Consider the following 21,084-nt stretch of genomic DNA (forward strand, 5'->3'; position numbering starts at 1 on the left):
AACTGATAAGCATATGACAATTTCATTCAACATCAATATTGACATTGATGGTTTCAGTGTTAAATTACGACTGAGAGGTCAAGAAGTGAATTCAAGTTGCGAACTAGGAATACGTAGGTATGACATTTGGCTAACTTGATGAAGAATGAAAATTAACTTCAGTTTTTGGGAGGTGTAAGTCGTATTAATTAACTTGACAAGCTTGGAAGTAAACCACACAACCTTTTATTCATGAATGGAAAGAGATTATGTCAGGACAACATGATACGCTGTTATACTATCAAATTGATTACATCGACAAATCCATTCATCTCGAGCTCGCACTGTCTTGTATGAGAGTAAGTCAATAAGCGCGAACCAGCTATAACTACCTGAAACTGACGAGTCGTCTGCAACATCGCGTTATTGGTCACAGTCACCGAAAACACGTAATCGTAGTCGTGAATTCCAATCGGTATGGACATCAGCTCTTTGTTCATTTCGATTGTGAAATTCCTGTAGTAACATTCACCTAATGGAATGCAGGCACATTCGGGAGGATTGCAATCGTTTAGTTCCTGAGAAGAAAAAATAAAATAGAAAATATCGCCACGAATAAATAAGCACCCCCTTATCAAAGATAATTTAGACAACAGAAAGCTGAAGATTTTAATTAATTTTAAAAACAATGGAATCAATACTAAGCGACACTAGAGAGGATTTCAAAAAAATCCTATTTATCAGTATATTAGCAATGACTAATGACTATAAATTTTTACTTAGCTAGAATAGGTAGGTTGAGGATGCACATATACAAGACTTCGAATTTGGAATTCAAAAAGTGACTGTGAAGACAAACGTTAACAAGTTGGTTCAAATGCAAAATCGTTTTTTGTGTGCCTTAATGTATAGGTCTGACAATGGACATAATAATGTATGTACTTAGCTAGATAGGAAGCTAAATGCTGTACGAGTTGTGAGACCATCTGACTCGTGTTCCCCTGGTCACAAAAGAAGCCTTGTCTGTACATTATACTCACAGGTGCCTTCACAACCGGTAGGTTACCTTCTCCATGTTTTACGCTGATGTTATTCATGTCGAATAACTCCCAGTAGACAACAGAAAGACCGCTGTGGTCATCAAAGGCATCAAATATCATTCTACAGAGAAACATTTATGAAGTTAAAAAACAGGTGATGTTAAAACATCACAGAAAGAATAGCCTTATTTCGTCTAAATGAGAGATATAAACAGGAAGATAAAATAATCAATATATACTACAATCAAAGCATTACATAATGTTTATGTAAATTTATCCTTTAAAAACTGTGACGTGAAACCCCCGAGCAATTTTGCCAATTAGGAAGTTCAGCAACATACCTCATTTCATGCAGATCTTCTGAATTGTGAACTGCAAGGTAGTCAACTCCATTTCGACTTAGGTACATCTCACCAATTTCAGGCGGTGTAGAATCTGAATGAACTGTGACGTTATCCTCGATGACATTCTCCATGGTATCTTGACCTTTTATCCAGATTCTGATAGTATCGCCATCTTGATGAGAAATAGCGATTTCTACTTCTTCTGCCTACAGGAGAAAAAGTTGGTTGAGATTTTTGTTTGGTGTACTACCGATTACCTTATTTCGTTATAAATGCTTTGCAACATTATAATCTTTAGACATGTTTCAATTGTCTTGAAAGAACTATAATGAAACAAAATATGGAACTCTACTTACCCGGTGTTTAAAAGTAACAATCTACTGTAGGTGTTGTTATGTACTTATACTGACTTACTTCTACATCGTTAACATCAGACCATGTTGTTGCTTCAGTCAAGGTTGCTCCTCCCTGTTGGTCGACCCCGAGAGCAACCTCAAACTTAATGATTCCGTGGGCATTCGGTATTGCTTCACGTGACCTTGTATGTGGTGGCTGACCTGTCAATTCATCATACGTTGGCAAAACGTTGAGGGAATAATCGTCGATTGCATTCAACAAGCCCGCATTCTTGTGAAACTCGTTGGCAAAATGACGAACCCATTTTACTTGAATCTATAATGATAAGCGTTATAGGCATTTTCATTACGATATGATGATAGCAAATATAATCACCTCTCCAAGAATATGTTTTCAGAAATGTGCTTTATAGTTACAAGATAAATCAATAAAAAATATTGGACGAAGTTTGAATTTGATTTTTATAAAATTTTAATGATGAAAATAATTTTATCATTTAATTTACCCTCGGACTAGCGTTGGTTATCCACGTGTGGCTGGTATTCTGAGCAGCCGATTCCACTCTCATAGGATAGTGACCAGTGTTGTCAATGTGAGGTGTGTTCACGTTGTCAAACATAAGGTATCTCATCGCATTATCGTGGTTTCCTGCCTTGTCTGTCACCGTCAGGAGAACACAGTATACACCTGGTTTGTTAGAACACGTAATGTTCATGTTGTGTAAACATCAGATTTAGAAGAACGTACTTCCAGACACACACACACACACACACACACACACACACACACACACACACACACACACACACACATATATATATATATATATATATATATATATATATATTATATATATATATATATATATATATATATATGGTCATCTATGCTAAAACAGAGTGTTATAAATAATAACACAAATTACTTCAAGTACAAAGTAGTAATATCTATTACTTAACTGTCATGCATCCTGTTATCTTGTGAAGATTGTAGGATGCATTAAACTCACGTAACATATATCATTATTTTGAACGTGATTTGAGTTAAATTATATATATATATATATATATATATATATATATATATATAATTTAACTCAATTACTTCAAGTACACGTAATGATATATATATATATATATATATATATATATATATATATATATATATATATATATATATATGAGATAGTCAGGTTTTCATGTTATGCTCCTACCTGGATCAAGAAGCCTAATCGAACAATTTGACTTCGGTGCATACACATCACATTTCTCTGCTGTTGCTCTGTCCTCCGAGCATTTCAAATAGCCATTGTTTGATTGAGACGGTAATACATTGATTTCGTAGTGGTAGACATACGACACATCATCTTTCCAGCCAGACCAAGAGATACTAATGTTTGCCTGAAACATGTAATTCTTAATATTTCTTAACGCTTCTCAAGCTACAGAACTTGAAATTACTTGTTATGTTTAATTGTTCATGTTTACTTATTTACATTAATTGTTCCGGAAGAATCGTTAATCTATATTTTTAATTGTCAATGATTTCGATAGTGCACGTTCAAAAACAAACCCACTCTTTGATAAAAATTTCAAGTCATGCATTACAAGTTATCACGTCTTGTTTATTAAATTACATGCGTTGGGTATTTTCTTCGTTGGATCAGTTATATTTTACTGCCAGATCACATTGTATAATCATGTGATTGACATTTGGCGTTTATTTTTGTGACCTGTCAGTCACAGAATGCGACTTTAGTGGTATAAATTTTAATGGTTTGGAAATTTAATTATGCAGTCGTGTTTCTAGTTTGCCTGTAGAAAAATTACCTCTTTTGTAAACGGCAGACCTCTGTCCAATAGATTGTTGTCACATGAAGTTTGTAAGATTAAGCAGTGGTATGGAGCTTCGAAATCAAATGTGAAAGACACAGTAGTTGTATACGTATTGCCCTTGTAGGAGTAGCGTTGAAGCTCGTCTGGGTCCGGGTATCCTGATGTTTCTACATAACCACCGTTTACAATAGTTGTGTCAATTTGTAGACTGTAAGATAGGTATTGAAAAACTCAGAGATAATGGAGATCTACTTGAACAAATAAAACCATTCGCCACTGCAAACATTTTCAACTAAAAAAGGAAAAAAAATTACATTCTATATATAGGCATGCTTAGCTGGTCTTTGTGTACGGAATTTTCAGATAACTTCATTTTTTATTGACACGATTATTGATAGCTCTGCTGATGGATAGAATTGTCCCGGGATGTCTTTCGCCCTGTTTAAGCGATGTATTAATAAAGTTTTCGTGCGATGTGTGGTAGTGAATGCTTAATGAAATCTAAACTTGCGAATTGGTCGCAGTCAGAAAAATTATAACGGTAAGAGCGATTATTGAACCGCTCTTTTTGAGAGTGGGGATTTTACCGAGCGGTTTTGTCTCTGGCTTTTCCGCTAGGTGACTTGGTGCCGTACGTCGTGAGTTCAAACCCGATTCAAAACACCTTGTTAATTTCTTTAATAAAAATGTACTCACACATCAAAATCCTTGAAGTCATAACGTATATTTTCTTTAACGAGGCAGTCAACAGGAGTACCGACTGACGGGTTAGCGTCTGAACTGTTCATAAGCGGATGGCAATGTCTCGTACTTGATATGGTACCATTAGTGCCTAGTATTGAGAGAAAAAAACACAGACCCATGTTACTTTTACTGTGACAAACATGCAGACATTAGGAAAATGCAATATTTTCAATCATAAAGAGTTGATTTTCCCTATGGTATCAGCATGATGAATTTACAATATTCTCACAGCAATCACTCGGTCCAAATTGATTACAAATTTGCGTTTCGAATTTAAATAATTCATAATTGAGGCAAATTTTAACATCGGAAACAATTAAAGCAAGTAGAACATAAAATTCTTTTTTGCATCGATAGGGTATTGATTTTCCTTCAGTTGTAAGCTGTATATTAAAAGAATTGGTCCGTTGGCTTTCACTGTATTTAGTTGAAATTCATATTTGAGAATATACTTTTACATACATTGACAAATGTTCGTTAAGATCTTATATATCACCCTACTGTTACTGGTGATAGTCAATGGCTGCAAAATGTCAGATACTTTTTAAATTTAATTTTGTAAAAGAAATATAGACACCCGTCTCTCTGTGTAAGACCCCGACACCTTAAAGTTAATGGTGCCCTGCTTTTCAGAAGAGAAAACCGAAAAAGTTGGTCCTCCTTATTCCATCAGCAATCTTTCAACCTGTGAATCAACTGAAAGGAATGCATTCGCATTATACTAAAACCTAACACATTGCTGATCTGTCATAGGGTATAATCACCGCTCAATACTATGTAAGCTAATGGCACCTATTTACAGTTGAAATACTTAATAATACGTTATTACCGTTTGAATAGATATGGAACACCAACCAAGAACCAATAACCCCAACTTTGAAGTCCTTGACATAAATAGGTTTTGAAGGGAACCTTTCTGCACCTCGGAAGAAAGCTGTCCAGGTCACTTCAATATGATTGATTCCGTCGTCATTTACATAGATAGTATCGTTTTTTGATGTCACGCATTCTTCTTCCTTCCAATCGACTTTGTTTCCATCGACCATTCTGATTACTTTGGCCCAACATTCAAGAGGTTTTGGGTCATTGTCGACTATAGATCAATGATATACCATTTAGGGATGATCAGTATTTATCAAAAATACTCGAAACAAAAGCGATACAAAAGCGATGCAAAAGCGATAACAAAACTGACGATGGAAACGATTGGAACTAATTTGGGATAATTGGATCGTTTTTTTTTCAAATTTCTCATAAGTATTAGGTGCAATATAATTCCAAATTACTGAAAAAACAAGTGCATTGCTTAAAGAGAAAAGCAGATGAGTTTGAATTTGCCGATTAAACCGACATCAGTTGACTATCCAATTATCCAAAATTAGTTCCTATCGTGTTCTATGTATTTTCAAAAAGTAGTATGATATCGTGATTGATATACATTAGACTGTTGCAGTACAATTACAAATTTGTTTTCCAATTTCCTTACTACCGTGAAACTCTGCAACACCATATTCTTGGCACGTTGCAAAGCTTAATGTGCAGTTTATGACATTATCGGATACTTAACTTCCCCTACCCTGAGCATATCATTTTCTCCTGTATTACATGTGTTGTCAGTGTTAGATTTAATAATGCATAATGACTTGAACAAGGACATGTTTGACAACGAAGTTCGAGTGACAGTTTAAAATGGCAACTTTCTAATGGTTTTTATCTAGTTAACATTGTTTATATTTATATACTCTACCCAGGCTTTAATTCAGGTGCACGTATACAGGGAGGGATAGAACATATATATATATATATATATATATATATATATATATATATATATATATATATATATATATATATATATATATATATATATATATATAATATATATGTGGCGTACACCATGACGGATAACAAATTCAGATTACTCCTGTTATACGTCATCCAGCCAGTATTATTTTCAGTCTCGAGATACGGCGTCTTCCCAAACAGTTTCGACTGCGTTCGCTTATCTTGACTTATTTGATAAGTAAAGTGATAAGTAAAATTGTTCAACACAAAATGCGACCATTGTTGCCCTTTCCCGAGTAAAAACGAATGCAGGAAGCCAGCGACACATTTTGTCCTCTGAAGCTCTGGACGTTGCGATATACCTCATACAAGTGTTTGTGTCCAGATGTCCCTCAAGTCGGACGGAGTAGCCTGCTCACTATGGCTGATCAAACGCGAGCCGATCGTGACGAACTGGATGAAGACATTCGCGAAATCTATCGCTTACTTGAAGAAATCGGCGTGATGGAAACCGATTGTTTTTTACTGAAGAGGAGCGAATACAACGGCTCTAACTGTGACCACAGTTAACCTTCCGAAAGTGATCCAAACCAAGTTCGCGCTACATCGAATATGGAAAATAGGTAAAAAACATCTCGTCGAGGAACAACGCAAGAAACATACCGCAAGAACTACGAGTTGAGCCGTCAATCAATTTCAAAAATGGATGACAGTAATGCGACCAACTGAGACGAGACATGCGCAAAAAGTCCTCCAGACGAACTTGATAGCTACCCAGGCAGTTTTGTTTTTGCAGGTGAGGGGGAACGACCGCTAACTCAGTGAGAACGGATACACGTATGTCATCTGTCGCGATCCACAATTTCGGCATTCACAGGAAACTCTCAAGGCGAAGCGTTGTCAGTTAAAATCGCAAGGTGAATGAGGTAAGCCAAACGCTGCTGAAGAGCTCTCTAAACGGGAAGAAGATACGCAGTATGAGAAAGGCGTCATAGGTGTGCACAGCCCAGAACCGTTGATCCTTGTTTGGTTGAATCAATGTACTTCGGCTTTCGGGGATGTCAAGAAAGTCGGCAGATACTAAGGGGTGATGTTGTTTTCAAGATGACCTTCGAAAACATCGATTATTTAGAATTCAACGAACGGGAAAACGAAACGAGATCGTCCGACAAAGTTAACGAACAACCGTGGACGTATACACCGAAAGCCTTGTTCGCGGTTCCCGATGTCCTCCCACCCGGCGTTTACATGACAGCGGCATTCCACCAACGAAACTGATGCAACTCTTAGGCCATAGAAAAGTCCAAAGTATAAATCATGTTTATTCTATGGACGGTGGACGATCAACATCGTATGTGTCCGAAATTTTGTGTCGTGGTCGCGGGGCTCTTGCATAATGCCTTCAGCCTGGATGGGGCAGCACCAAGAAGCCGAGATTCAGTCCTTCAGAGCAACCACGTCTTCTCGGTCACAGAGAATGTCCGCGCAGAGGGCGTCGTTTCAACATGAACTCCGGCCCTGGTCGTCGCCACAAATATATCTGCTGGTGAAAACCCTGTTAAAACAGCAATGGGTTGGATTTTTGGAAGCGCTACCCTGAACAACTGTAAAATAAACGTTGCATCGGTGCACCGAGGTCTCCAGCACGAAAACTCCGAAGACTTGCTGTCATTTATGACATAGCGATGACAGTAGCAAAAGTCAGCTCAGCTAAAATCTCAGTTGGCCGCAAAACTGTCCTTTTTGTAATAACAATCCTTACCATAAACGGCCTTTTCGCGGCCACCATATGCTCAAGAAAGAGAACTACCTTTACGTTTATTTATACCCTTAATTTTCATTGTTGATTTCACTTGCTGTTGGGTGAAGCAGACATAAAGTGAACAACAGCATGAGACAATGACTGAATTATTTACCCTGAAAGTATAATACCCACGTGACTGATCTCGATATTGTGATTGGTTGTCAGATACAAAAAGTAAAACTTCCAAAGTAACTGGATTTATGAATGATTATCTCAGATTATTTGCATATCATATTCAACGACGGATTTATCACACATACAAAACAAAGTATTTCTCACTGCAGAAATTTGTGACAGCTCGGTCAGCTTAGCAAGCTACTCCAATAATGTTAGTAATGTCCTCCTTTTTAACGAAAAGCAGAACGCCCATGTGATAAATATATAATCCCATGGTATTTGTCTCTGTTTGACGTCATCGTATACTCGTATTTTTCGTGGAGCTGTACAACTATGAGCCAAAAAACAGAGACAAATACCATGGGATTTGGCCAAAAAAATAAATTGTGCTGTTCCGTATGTAATGTGAGTGGGTTGGTAGTTTTTTTCAAAAACATTTTTAGTTTGAAATATGCACTTTTCAGGGGTTCTTGATCAACACTGACTGCAACATTTCAAGAAAAATGTATCGTACATATGAAAGGAATAAAAATATAAAAGACGTTCAAACAAAAACCAAATGCCAGATAACGGGCTTTTTTTTCCTTTTTTTTTTAATTCGTTGTTTACTTAGCTCTAAAAATGTTAGGGTCGGCAGGCAAAAAAAAGGTAGGTCTGTTATTGGAACAGCATTATATATATATATATATATATATATATATATATATATATATATATATATATATATATATATATATATATATATATATATATATATATATATATATATATATATATATAATTGCCTGAATAAATCGGCTTATGTGCTTGAGAGGGGGTGACAACTTGCCCGACGATAGGAGGGCAAATTGTGTGAGGAGCCTGATTAAAAGTGTTTTTGTGACCTCAAAGCAGTAGACAAGTTGTCTCCAGCTGCGAGGACACATAATCCTATTAAAGGTATACTGTCACCTGTAATCTAAATATGCCCATATATGGTCAAAGGGGCGTTCAATGGTATTCAAAATGCCCTTTTGAGGGCGCTGTTTATAAAAAGCAGCCACCCGTTTAAAATCTATGATTGGTTAGATTTTCTCTTTCCATGGTAACTGTGGCAAAATTGGAGCAGGTGACAGTATACCTTTAATTCAGGTTCCTCACACTTAACGCTCATATATATATATATATATATAATGTCATATAATATATATTATATATATATATATATAGCTGTGTGTTTGTGTGCTCGAAGAAAAACATAATAGGTAACGTTTACGCTGGGTTGATGCCACTATTTATTATCAGAGAACGATGGTTGCGGTTCTGCACAAAAATGACTAAGAGATTAAAATTTATACGGTATACTATGTATTGACTTACTTTTTAAACAGCCTTCACCAGAAAACCCTGTCGTACAGTTACATGTACTTGGAGGACCTTCCGGGTGACACTCTCCTGGGTAACAGAGTACACTGCTTGAAATCCATGAACATCGTGCTGAAATAATTAAATATAAAAGTATCTAATAAATATGTGGATAGGCGATAAATCAATCCATGTTACAATCCATCAACATATGTGCTTGATGCTTTTATAACCTCCCGTGTGCACGTGTAGATGTTTCGCCAGCAAGAGATTGGGGTAAGCGCAATTGGATATGTGAGAAGATGTGATATGCTTCACTCAGGTTCACTAGTTTTGTCGGGGATTTAACCATTGACATGGTCATTTTGAAGTTACCTTAGATGAAAGGCAGAAAGATGTCAACTAGCAAGTGAACTGATCATATTTGATCGAGAAGTGTTATGGTGTCAACTACTGTTGCTACATTCTCATCATTATAGCAGTTTTAAAAGGGGTAATAAATTCAGCTTAGTAGCTACTGTACAGTACAATACTGTATGCACGTATTTTTGCAGTACTATACATGTGTTGTGTGTGACCTTGTGTTGCGCCACTTTGTGTCGTTACATTGTTATGTCGTCCTCTCGCGTTCGGCTTGTAACTCTTTACTTGTCGTTAGGCGCATGCGTCTCCGTCTCTCCGCATACCCATGTTGTTGTTGTGTTAGTCACATACCAGTCGTACTAAAGTTCGACATTTATCTTCGACATCCTGTGGCTGGTACGGTCTTGACCTGATGGTTAAACAGGGATTGTCTCCCTACTGGCGTTGCTCCTTAATTTTTAATTTGAGAGGTCATTTTAAGCCACCGTATTACATGAACGGTTCTACATATGATATATAAGACATCGCATCTCATCACCGAGCGGGGTGGTAAGACTTACATTGAAATGTGTGGACAATTTAACTATAAGGGTAGAATGTTTATGTGTCGTTCGTGTCGTTCTGTATCGTATCGTACCATAGTCATACAATACCATATGAAATCATATCATATCATAGACCAACATTACATACATCCATCACATACATAGACCAAGTTATCTCTATAGTATGACGTCACACTATAGGTATGTGAATTTGATGAATCCATATTCCACATGTGATGGATATGGGACCTGGACTCCTTTTTAACGTAAACATTGCAAATAAATAAGCTGCTCTGTGTGTTCAGCACTTATTTTCAAATCCCTGAAACGCAATAGTGACTGACATTTTAATACGTTGTGTTGACGACAATATGTGTTGTCTATACCTCGTCATGAAAAGAGCCTATGTCGATATCCATCAAACATGATAAGCATCGACGAAAACCCAAGACAAGTACCAAGTTTCCCTGCAGCCCTAAGAATGTTTTCTGAAGCAACATTGGCGGTTTAAAGTTTAACATCACATCAATGCTGCCGCGGCAGTCAACGAATCGAGCCGAGGAAGCGAAGAGCGTTCATCATTTCTGACAGCGATGACAGGGCTCGAAATTAGCGGTAGTCCCTCGTCCACAGACTACCATCTTTTTCCTGGGGCTACCAAAATCCATGAAATGGTATACAACACGGACTACCAAAGAACGGGACATAAAATTGATTTAGTACTTGGCGTGCGATAGCAAATATCTGAACTGACGTACTTGAATGACAGGCAATGGAAGCGATGCTCAATGAAAACACATTTTCGTTGCATTTTGATCATAATGTATCGATCACGGGCAATATAATATGCCTCCACCCTACAGAAAGCCCATAGTCTATTTTTAACACTGCTACAGTATGTCTACTCTCGACGTGCGGAGAAGGTCGTGGTCGTTGTCATGACGACTATCAAAATTTCATACAACTCTGAGGATGAAACAAGTTTCCAATAGATCACTACACTTTTTAGTATCACTGTTGTCCATTAGGCTAAAAAAGACGTTTCTGGTCACTGCGTGCGTCATTTCAGAACCTGGGCGTCATGGCATTTTTATTGGGTTACATACTGATCAGTACAGCTATCCTTGACACTCCTGTTTGCATGTCAAAAAATGCTGAACAGAAAACAAAGTTTTATGCAACCAGTGATGAAAGAAAATAACTGTTGCATCAATAGTGCCAGGCCAGCATTGTTAAGAAAAAAAAGGAAAAAAGAAAACCGCATCGCTGCATACATCACTTTGCTAAATGTCAAGGACCAGAAACATTTTTTTGGGGTCCTCATACCTGTTTCCTTTTGTTACTGGTTGTGGAAGTATTCACATCAAATGACTAGAAAATTCACTTCATGGGCAGAATCTTGAACAATTGCTTTTTTTTGTCTGGTTAATAATAAACAATATCCCGCAACTAAAATATGCATGGACTACCAGCCATTGTCACTGGACTACCAACTTCAGAAAATGGTAGCCCAAGTTGACTACCAGGGGAAAAAAGTTAATTTCGAGCCCTGGAAGACGACACTCCAGACTTGAGGCATGTAAGAAGATCTAGAATGCCAATTTGTTTTTCAAGAGCGACGAATTCACAAGGTTATCAGTACATTTAAAGGTGCAAGCTATTGTATTATCCATGCACATTGTGCATCACGTTTTCTGAATTATACTTTTCTGTTGAACTTCCATCGTCTGAGCGTGTAATGACACTGGTTGCTCGTAGTCTTACAATTTTTTGACTCAGAGCCGAAGACTGTTCTTCATTATATTTAAACAAGCTCATTTTATTCGTAAAATATTAAACACACATTTGATAATTTCGTAAACATTGGTAATTTTGAAAATGTCATACACAATTTGCAAATCAGATTTTTTTGAATGATGTTCGAATATTGACAACAATAACCCGTTCTTGGTGGCCGCGGCTGTGTCCCGACGTCTCGCTTGCACGTTCCAATCGTTTTATGAATGAATTTTCACTTAAATTGATGTTATAGAAAGAACCAAATAAATACCTTGCGTGCTCGAGGTTAATCGTGACATGTACAACTGAGGCAGTCAAGTCAGCTGTGACCCAGCCACGACCGCCAATCGTTCTTTCATAGTTATTATCGTTCTTGAAAGGTTTATTCATGGAAAACGTGGTCTACGCATGTGATAAATAAATATATAACCCCCCCATGTATTCCCCACTCGCCTACAGCTGGGAGGGATCCAGCCGCAACGAGGGGAATCACTCATTTTCGACGCAGCCACACCCGTTCGGAATACGGGGGATTGCATATAAATATCATATCATATCATATCATATCATATCATATCATATCATATCATATCATATCATATCATATCATATCATATCATGACTTACCCTAGCCTAGCCTAGCCCCACCTAGCGTCGCCTACTTTTCGTACCGTGGCATACCATAGCACATCTTGCCATGTCATGTCATCTCATATCACATGTTATCATATCATATCATATCATATCATATCATATCATATCATAATATATCTCATGTCACATCATATCATATCTAATCAATGAATGCTCATTCTGGAGTGAAAATCTCGCCGGGTTTATAAGACATATTGTCGCTGTGATACTTACGCTGGCACAAGCCATCCTGAACTGTATAAGGATACTGTGACTGCTGACGTGGTAATAAGGCATAGGCCTGCAAATCTTCCCCAAAGTCATCCTTGCATTGCAAACACCATTGGTCGTATTGACTAGAGCATCTTCGTTGTCCGATATCACAATTTGGAAGGCTAGAACACTCTTTCGGAAGAAAAAAGAAGAATGAAAGCACTTGAGCAGAGGATAAGATGCCAGTCTGCACTTTAAACTTATTTGTCTCTAAAGTTGTTTATATATTGGCAAAGACTCACGAGTCAAGGAAAAAAAGAAGACAAATCATTACTTTTTTGCTGTTCAAAGAAAACTGAAAACATACTACAACATCATTTAAAATTAGTTATACTGACTAAACTCTGTTATTAACCCCTGGAAGTGGTTAACAGTGTTAACGGGGATAGCGCTTTTGAGGAGGCTATGATTGTGTCGAAAGGGGTGTTAATGAGTGCTATGTGCCTCTTTTGGATTTTCCCTTTTTTAAATGAATTCTGATATTGAATAAAGTAAAGATGTTTGGTAATATATTTATTTCCTGTGATTGAACATAGTCTCCTTTTAAGACAGAGTTGAAATATTAAGTGACTTAAATTCCGTAACATGTAAGTTAGTGAAAAAATCTTGCTATATTATACTACGTTTACTTGATGAGCATGTATATGTGATATGCATGTAGCGTTCTTTCCGTTTAGTAGTGTGTATAAACGTTTTGAAGGTCAATTGCTAAGCTTTTATCAGAACTTAAAGTTTGTCCTACTTTTTTGACTTTCAGTGTCCATTTTCGAAAAGGTGTAACTTACTTTGGTCATCTCAATTATGACCCTAAGTGCGTCAAAGGATAAGCAACTTTATCATGTAAAAAAGCCTTCCTCTGCAATCTGAATTTGGTTTAATAATATGCTTGGTTTCACTATCTTTGCCCCTTTTCCGTTCTTCTATGGGCACAGCTAGTGTGAAAGTCATGTTAAATGAAGAAGTCATAGGCTGAAACTTTCCCGTACACTGATTTAATCAGATTGATTTCTGTGGTACAAATTATCATAAAATAAAGACAAAGTTAGGCTGTAAATATATATATTTCCTGTAGTTTTGTGTTTTTGTTCAAGTTTGACGGTCGATGTATCAGATACAATCGGAGAACAGTGGAATATGATAGGCTGTACAGTCATGTTTTGATGAAGTGTGTTAGAGATCGAAAAGCTGAAGCTTTTAATAACAAATAATGTGGCTTGTCACATGTGGCTAAGGTAACTTAAGTTGAAAGACAAACTATAGTTTTGTTAAACAAGTAGTCAAAACTCTCAGGCATTGAAAATGCTTATTCCATACATGTGTTCCTTGATTTGTCCAAAATTCTCGCCCGTGAGATGAGAAGATATTATATTAGTAAAATCGTTCATCACGGAATTCCGGGAAAAGTTATTGAGGTTAGGTTTAACTTTCAACTTTTCGATAGAAAGGTATTCTGGTAACAGGAGTTTTGAAGCGCGCCAATCCAACCCATGAAAACTGAACATTTCGGAGTTTTGAAGCGCGCCAATCCAACCCATGAAAACTGAACATTTCGCCAAATTTCCAGTCTTTTATTGATATGACGATCGGCTATTAAAATTAACTCGTCCTTTATGTAAAAACAGTTGTTTAAATAAGCGACTATACTGTAACATACCACATGCTGGACTTCCATTGGAACACCAAACCTCGCATGTCCCCAACACGTAATACGAATAGGCATGATATGTTATGTAACCAACACTTCGATAACTGGTCCTACATGAAAGGGACGAAATTGCGCTTTTTGAGCTATTTTTAATGTATTTTGTGTAATATGAAATATTGTTTGTGTCGTTTGATTTTTTGAATCTTGCTAGTTACTTGTCAACTTTGCACAACACTAACTCTGCTTGCATCCGAACAAAATCCAATATTCAAGCAAACATTTTACCAAAATATTAAATTCAAAATTTCAACTTTACAAATCTAACCATACCAGGCATGGCTCATACAGATAAAGAAAAGAGCGTCATCCTTACATTGTTTCAATGTTTATTTTACTTATGAAATCAAGCCGGAGTAGAAAATGCGAAGGATCACAAATGAAGTCATTCGTTTACATTCAGCAAAGGGAAACATTTGGCACGGACTTTTTAGTCTGTCATTTTGTAGAACGAGTGACTTCATGCAAGTGTTCCGTGTGTGCTTGATATCACAGAGGCCAAAAACGAGAAAGCAGCTAAATGATTTTTTGAATAGAATACGCAAAAGGACTTCTAAAGAATGAATTTATCTTCAAAGGTGTAGCAGGAAAATCTCGTAACATAATTATAAGGCTTAGAAGTGGTATAGCCAATAGGTGATGACGTCCAAGTTGTGTATGTGTATGTACGTTGGTCATGTATATGTGTATGTAGGTCAAAGGTTACATTCTTAGAGGGGCGCTGAATTATTTTGGGGGTAAGAGTTAGGAATAGGTCTTGCCATTGAAACTTAGGTGAAAGAAATGATAGTCGAACCTAGACAAACAATTTTATTAATCAAGGGATTAAAGTGTTCACAAAACGCCGGTCAATTATAATCAAAAGGCGAACAAAATCGGCTCAAAACACCCAATGTCCGTCATGGTGGCTACCCCACTGTATGTATGTTTTTCATACCTACATCCTCGATTCCCCTAATACAGTCGGAGCCGCCAATCAGTTGGAGGCATGGGCGCGAAGAAGGAAATAATCGTTCGGACAATTTTCAACAGATCAATAACACATTTAGAACTTAAAGCAAAATTTTAAAGAAGTGTCATCAATGGAAAATGTAAAACACCGAAATTAACTTTTAAATGGTGACAAAAGTAAAGGTGACATAGCTGTGCAGATTGAAATAGTCACAACGCAAAAGCGATTAGGACAAACGTCAGCTAGGTGATTATAGTGTTGGCACAAACAGCGCAGGTGTGACTTTGGTTTGTTCAAAAAGTAATGCAAATGAAAGCATACAAAGTTTTATACACGGCAATCATATCTATTGTTATTTGAATTCGAATGTGCTCTGACTCTCTCACGTTATGTTGTGTTGTCCTTGGTACATGCAGTATTGAAAAAAGGTGAATGTGGCTCTTGCGTTCAGGGTCGTTTTACACATTTACTACAAATGTGATAAAATTAAATGTCAGAAAGTTATTGTTCCCGAAATGAGACAGACGTATTGCCGTAATGACTTCTACTGACTAACTAACACTAAATTGTGTTTGTTGGCTATCATTTGCTTGATTTCGTGTGGCGAAAGCCTTGAGTTAGGGTTAGTTGATCAATAACTTTGCTCGCTTACGCTCGTTCCCTCCAGGAAATCTAGTCAGCTAACTCCAATGCCTAACCCCTACACGGTTCACCCGACAAAAAAGTAAGCGGTCGGACATTGTGAAAGTGATGAGAAGAAAGTGAAAATATACTTGATTTTAACATTATTAATTATACCGCAATTACCAGGCGTCTATGTTTTTTGCCCGGCAAATTTTCGAGATCACTTACTGGCTCTCCCACTTCTAAACTCCTGCCCTTAGCCTAGTAATAGAACAAAACGGCACTATACCTGAGACCTTGCTGATACATGCTTGGACTCAACTGAAAAAAGTCCAGCATTACTCTAGCATTTTTACCTTCCATCGTGCGGGTGATCTACAATTTCATGCAGGTGAAGTTACTGTTTCTTTACAAATGTACACGGGAAGACGTAACTGTCTCACGTGTACATTATTGAACTATAGTAACAAACCTGGGTACACATACCAATTCATCAAACAACACTATTGGAAGTAATTTGGGATAATTGAATGGTGAAATAATGTCGAATTCATCAGCAAATATTAGCTTATCTGCATCTCTTTTTACATTAAACACTTTAGAAAGGAGCAATTTGTAATATTTTTATACGGCACTTAATATTTTTGGGAAAGTTGAAAAATATGAATATCCAAATCAATGATTTTTCCTGTCGCTTTGTCATTGTAACGGTGCAATTGATAACATATTCTAGAATATACCTTTGCTTTCGCTGTCGGTAAAATCCGGATACTCACCTGTAAGCAGAACATGCTGACCACCAGAGGAAGCCACAATCCACTTCGTACCGGGAACTCGTTCTTGTTCGGTAATAATTCCAACTATGGGTATATTGAGTACGTAAAAATTGACATTGTTCTATCCTAAATAGATGAGCAAAAATAAAAACTGGTCGGTATTACTTAAGCAGTTTTTCATGACAACATCATCAGAATTTGAAGGTGAAACACCTAGCGGTATGTATGTACATCTGTCTGTTTGTCTGTCTCCTGCATGCAAGCATGCATATATCTATACGTCTGTCTGTGTGTCTGTATGTGTCTCTGTCTATGTGTCTGTCAGTGTGTATGTATGTATGTATGTATGTATGTATGTATGTATGTATGTATGTATGTATGTATGTATGTATGTTTGTATGCTTGTATGTAAACATCTGTATGTGTATGTGTATGTGTATGTGTTAGTGTGTATATACGAATGTATGCATGTGTAATATACGCTCACACGTATGAAACTGAAGTTAAAGATATAACTACGTTTTTGTGTGCACTTCATTGTCTTCCTCATTCTCTCTTCTCACAAATACACTTACGCACACACATATACATATATACATATTTATATGTGTGTATATATATACATATATATATATACAAACACACACACACACACACACACACACATATATATATACATATATAAATATATATATATATATATATATATATATATATATATATATATATAATATACATGTATATATATATGAATAAACCGTTGAACGCTGACACTTTCGTCATTACTTCTGTACTTAGATGTATTTCTTGCTTACGACGTTTCGCTCTATAGCTAGAGCTTCTTGAGGTACATCTTAAGATAATTATAAAATTTACGGATCTCAGTATACTTGTAACGTGCAAGATAACAGTAACATTTGTGCGATTGAGCGTACAGGATCTCAGTATACTTGTAACGTGCAAGATAGCAGCAACATTTGTGCGATTGAGCGTACACAGAAGTCAGATGATTTTTTTTAACCTTCAAAAAATATACTTCTTATAGGAAGACTTTGAAAATGATATTGCTGGTTTAGAAGATTTTGAAAAGGTTCAGCAATTTTTGTTATTGCAAAATGTGATAACATTGACGGGGCTGGCACATTTCTTTACAATCCAAAACATTACAAGAAGTTGGAATCACGTCCGAGGAGTAACATTCATAAGAAAATCAAAACTGTAATTGATTATGAATCAACGAAGGGTAACAAAGACAAGGGAGTAAGATATTATCTTATTTGCATCAATCCACAACCAGGCAAATTTTACATTCTCCCTAAGATTCACAAGAAAATCATACTGATCTTACCAATTGTAACTACAATCAATCGACCAACACAAATAATCTCGGAACATGTAGATTGCTGATTTCTACTATTCCATCCTACATAACCCACTTTCTTCAAGTCATTGACAAGCTAGATGCACTGACCCGAACCCCTAGGTAGCTCAAACCACCAATGGAAACAATAATACACTTCCTCGAACTTATCCTTCACAAAAATAACTTCATTTTCAACTACAAACACTACTTACAAATTTTTGGACAGGTATTGGTCAAAAACGGCCCCTCTCTACACCATAATTTCCACGGCAGAGCTGGAAGAAAAAACTTTTAGACACGCTACCTGTTCACCTTTTCTATGGAAACGGTTCACAGGTGATGCGTCCAGTATCTGGACTCTCTATATCGATAAAATGTTATTATTCAGCTTGATTAATTTCCGTGAAACCATAAAATTCACCATGGCAATAATACAGGACTCTCTTTCTCTTGATTGATGTAAATCTTTAGATCGACGACAACGGAAAAAATTAAAAGGGACCTGTAAAAAACCCACAGACACAAACTAGTACCTTGGGTTCAATTCAGTCCAATCCCAGTCACATGAAAATCAACATTTTATATGGTCTCTCTCAGGATCTGCAGAATACTCTAGAATGGAATAAAGAGAGCAACTGCTTTCAGAACCCAACTATTCCAATATAATCAACATGAACGACAAAGAAAAGACACAATCCATGCTGTAGCACTACAAGGACAATCGTCAAATGAAACCTCTATATTCCCAAAAAGTCAAACAAAGTACCAACGCCATCCAAACCTCGCCAATTATAGCATATCGTCGCAACGCAAACTTGAGAGATATGTTTGTAAATAGCAACTTAAAGAGTTAAACGACTGAATTATGGTTTATAAAGTGTTGATCGCTTAGGGGTTGTAACGTCTGTAAACACAGTGATAATACGCAAAACTTCCACAGTACAACTGAAAGCGCCAATTATTTTGCCAGAAACCGGATTACATGTACAAACAGTAACATACTTTATTCAATAAATTGCAGAAGCTGAATATATTAGAAAAACAATGTCCACGCTTAGGATTGGCTTTAATAACCATCGTTCCACGATACGTCATAAAAAGACGACCCTGAAGCATTACACTTTAATCAGAATGAACATGGTATTGATGATCTTTCAATAACTGGTATCATATAAGTCAACAAACAAGATGATAAAGTTGGCAAACACATTTTAACCCTCGGGATATACAAACTTAAGGCTTATAATTAGTGTCACACACAAGGTTTAAACATTAGAAAATAACATGTTCCCACACTCCTTTGCGTATACATGTAAAGCGCCCTCTATAAAACCTACCAAACTATTAAGTGGGGTTAAATCATACCTTTTTATCCGACACCCAATATCACCAAGATAAGTTCCATACCTTATCAAGTTCTGTATGCTACACATTTCTTTCCGATCTAAGATGCAAAGTGATGTTTTTACAAGTCAAATCCACTTTTTTCCTGCATCACTTTCTACACTTTCAAAATCATAGTTTCTCGTGAGCACAAGATAATTTTCTTATTCACGTTTTGCTTTCAAACAAGTCCCTCACGGGCTCTCATAATTTTCAGTCTTCCACATAAGTAATGTATTTTCGAAGGTTTCAAACACATTCATCCAGCTTCTGTGTACGCTCAGTCGAACGAATTATGCAATTTACAACTCCTCTGTATCTCTACATTCCATTGTTCTCTTTAGATATACCTGAAAAAGCTTTAGCTATAGAGCGAAACTTGTACGCAAGAAATACATCTAACTCTACACGAAATAACCAGAGTGTCAGCGTGCGTCTTTTTCAACGTTTCCTTTATTAATCCATTACACAATGCACAGGTAACTCCTGCCCTGCGATACTCTGATATATATATATATATATATATATATATATATATATATATATATATATATATATATATATATATATATATATATATATATATATATATATATATATATATATATATATATATATATATATATATATATATATATATATATATATATATATATATATATATATATATATATATATTAGGATAATTAGAAAATACATACTGCGTCGCATTAACTTGAGTGTGTAAGAGTATCCACAAGCCACTCAATAAACAGGTGATCGAAAGGGTTAATTTCATCATCATCACCGTCGAAAAGAGGATATCGGCACAGTATCAGTTACGGTGGTTATGTTACTCCTGCACTCAAGGAAAAATAGATATGAACTGTTAGATACCTCAAACGAAGGTATTGCCTAGGAATTTTAAATTTTTTAGGGGGACTTAGAGGACATAGAGTACCAGTTGAGAATTAAAACATTGTGTGACGTTTGAGATTGCATGATTTATTTGAACCAGCTTCCTGGAATATACACATTTGGTGCTCGAAGTAACAGGAATAAGACAGCTGATTCACTAAGGCTTTGTCTACCTCAAAACAAAGGTAGTTCGGGTGAAAAATAGTACGTAATACTATCTTTAAGTTTTGGTACCTGCATGTATGCTTGTTTGCTTTGAGCTTTAATTGGAAGTATTGTTCCTAGGATAACTGCCAAATAATTGCGGGATTGCTTGGATCAAAATGCAGCCTACTGTTTTAAATTATTGCTGTGGCATTCGTTATAAATTTAATAGTTGTAAGGCCTATGGAAATCATGGTAATGAGCAGGAAGTTTTGCTAAAACACCACTGAGGGCGCTTTTT

At 36.4% G+C, this 21,084-nt stretch overlaps 2 long non-coding RNA genes across 2 annotated transcripts; both read right to left on the reverse strand.

The window, feature by feature from the left end:
• Positions 1-3,555: 3,555 nt before the first annotated feature.
• LOC139146140 (uncharacterized) lies at positions 3,556-5,386 on the reverse strand. Its single transcript, XR_011555091.1, has 3 exons — positions 5,129-5,386; positions 4,252-4,387; positions 3,556-3,763 (listed from the first exon to the last, which is right to left on the reverse strand). It is a non-coding gene; the product is annotated as an uncharacterized lncRNA (long non-coding RNA).
• A 3,992-nt stretch (positions 5,387-9,378) lies between these two features.
• On the reverse strand, positions 9,379-20,547 carry LOC139146141 (uncharacterized). Its single transcript, XR_011555092.1, has 5 exons — positions 20,444-20,547; positions 16,997-17,122; positions 14,597-14,697; positions 12,904-13,074; positions 9,379-9,481 (listed from the first exon to the last, which is right to left on the reverse strand). It is a non-coding gene; the product is annotated as an uncharacterized lncRNA (long non-coding RNA).
• Positions 20,548-21,084: the final 537 nt, after the last annotated feature.

The sequence above is a fragment of the Ptychodera flava genome, chromosome 12 (assembly GCF_041260155.1).
Source record: "Ptychodera flava strain L36383 chromosome 12, AS_Pfla_20210202, whole genome shotgun sequence".
Taxonomy (NCBI): domain Eukaryota; kingdom Metazoa; phylum Hemichordata; class Enteropneusta; family Ptychoderidae; genus Ptychodera; species Ptychodera flava.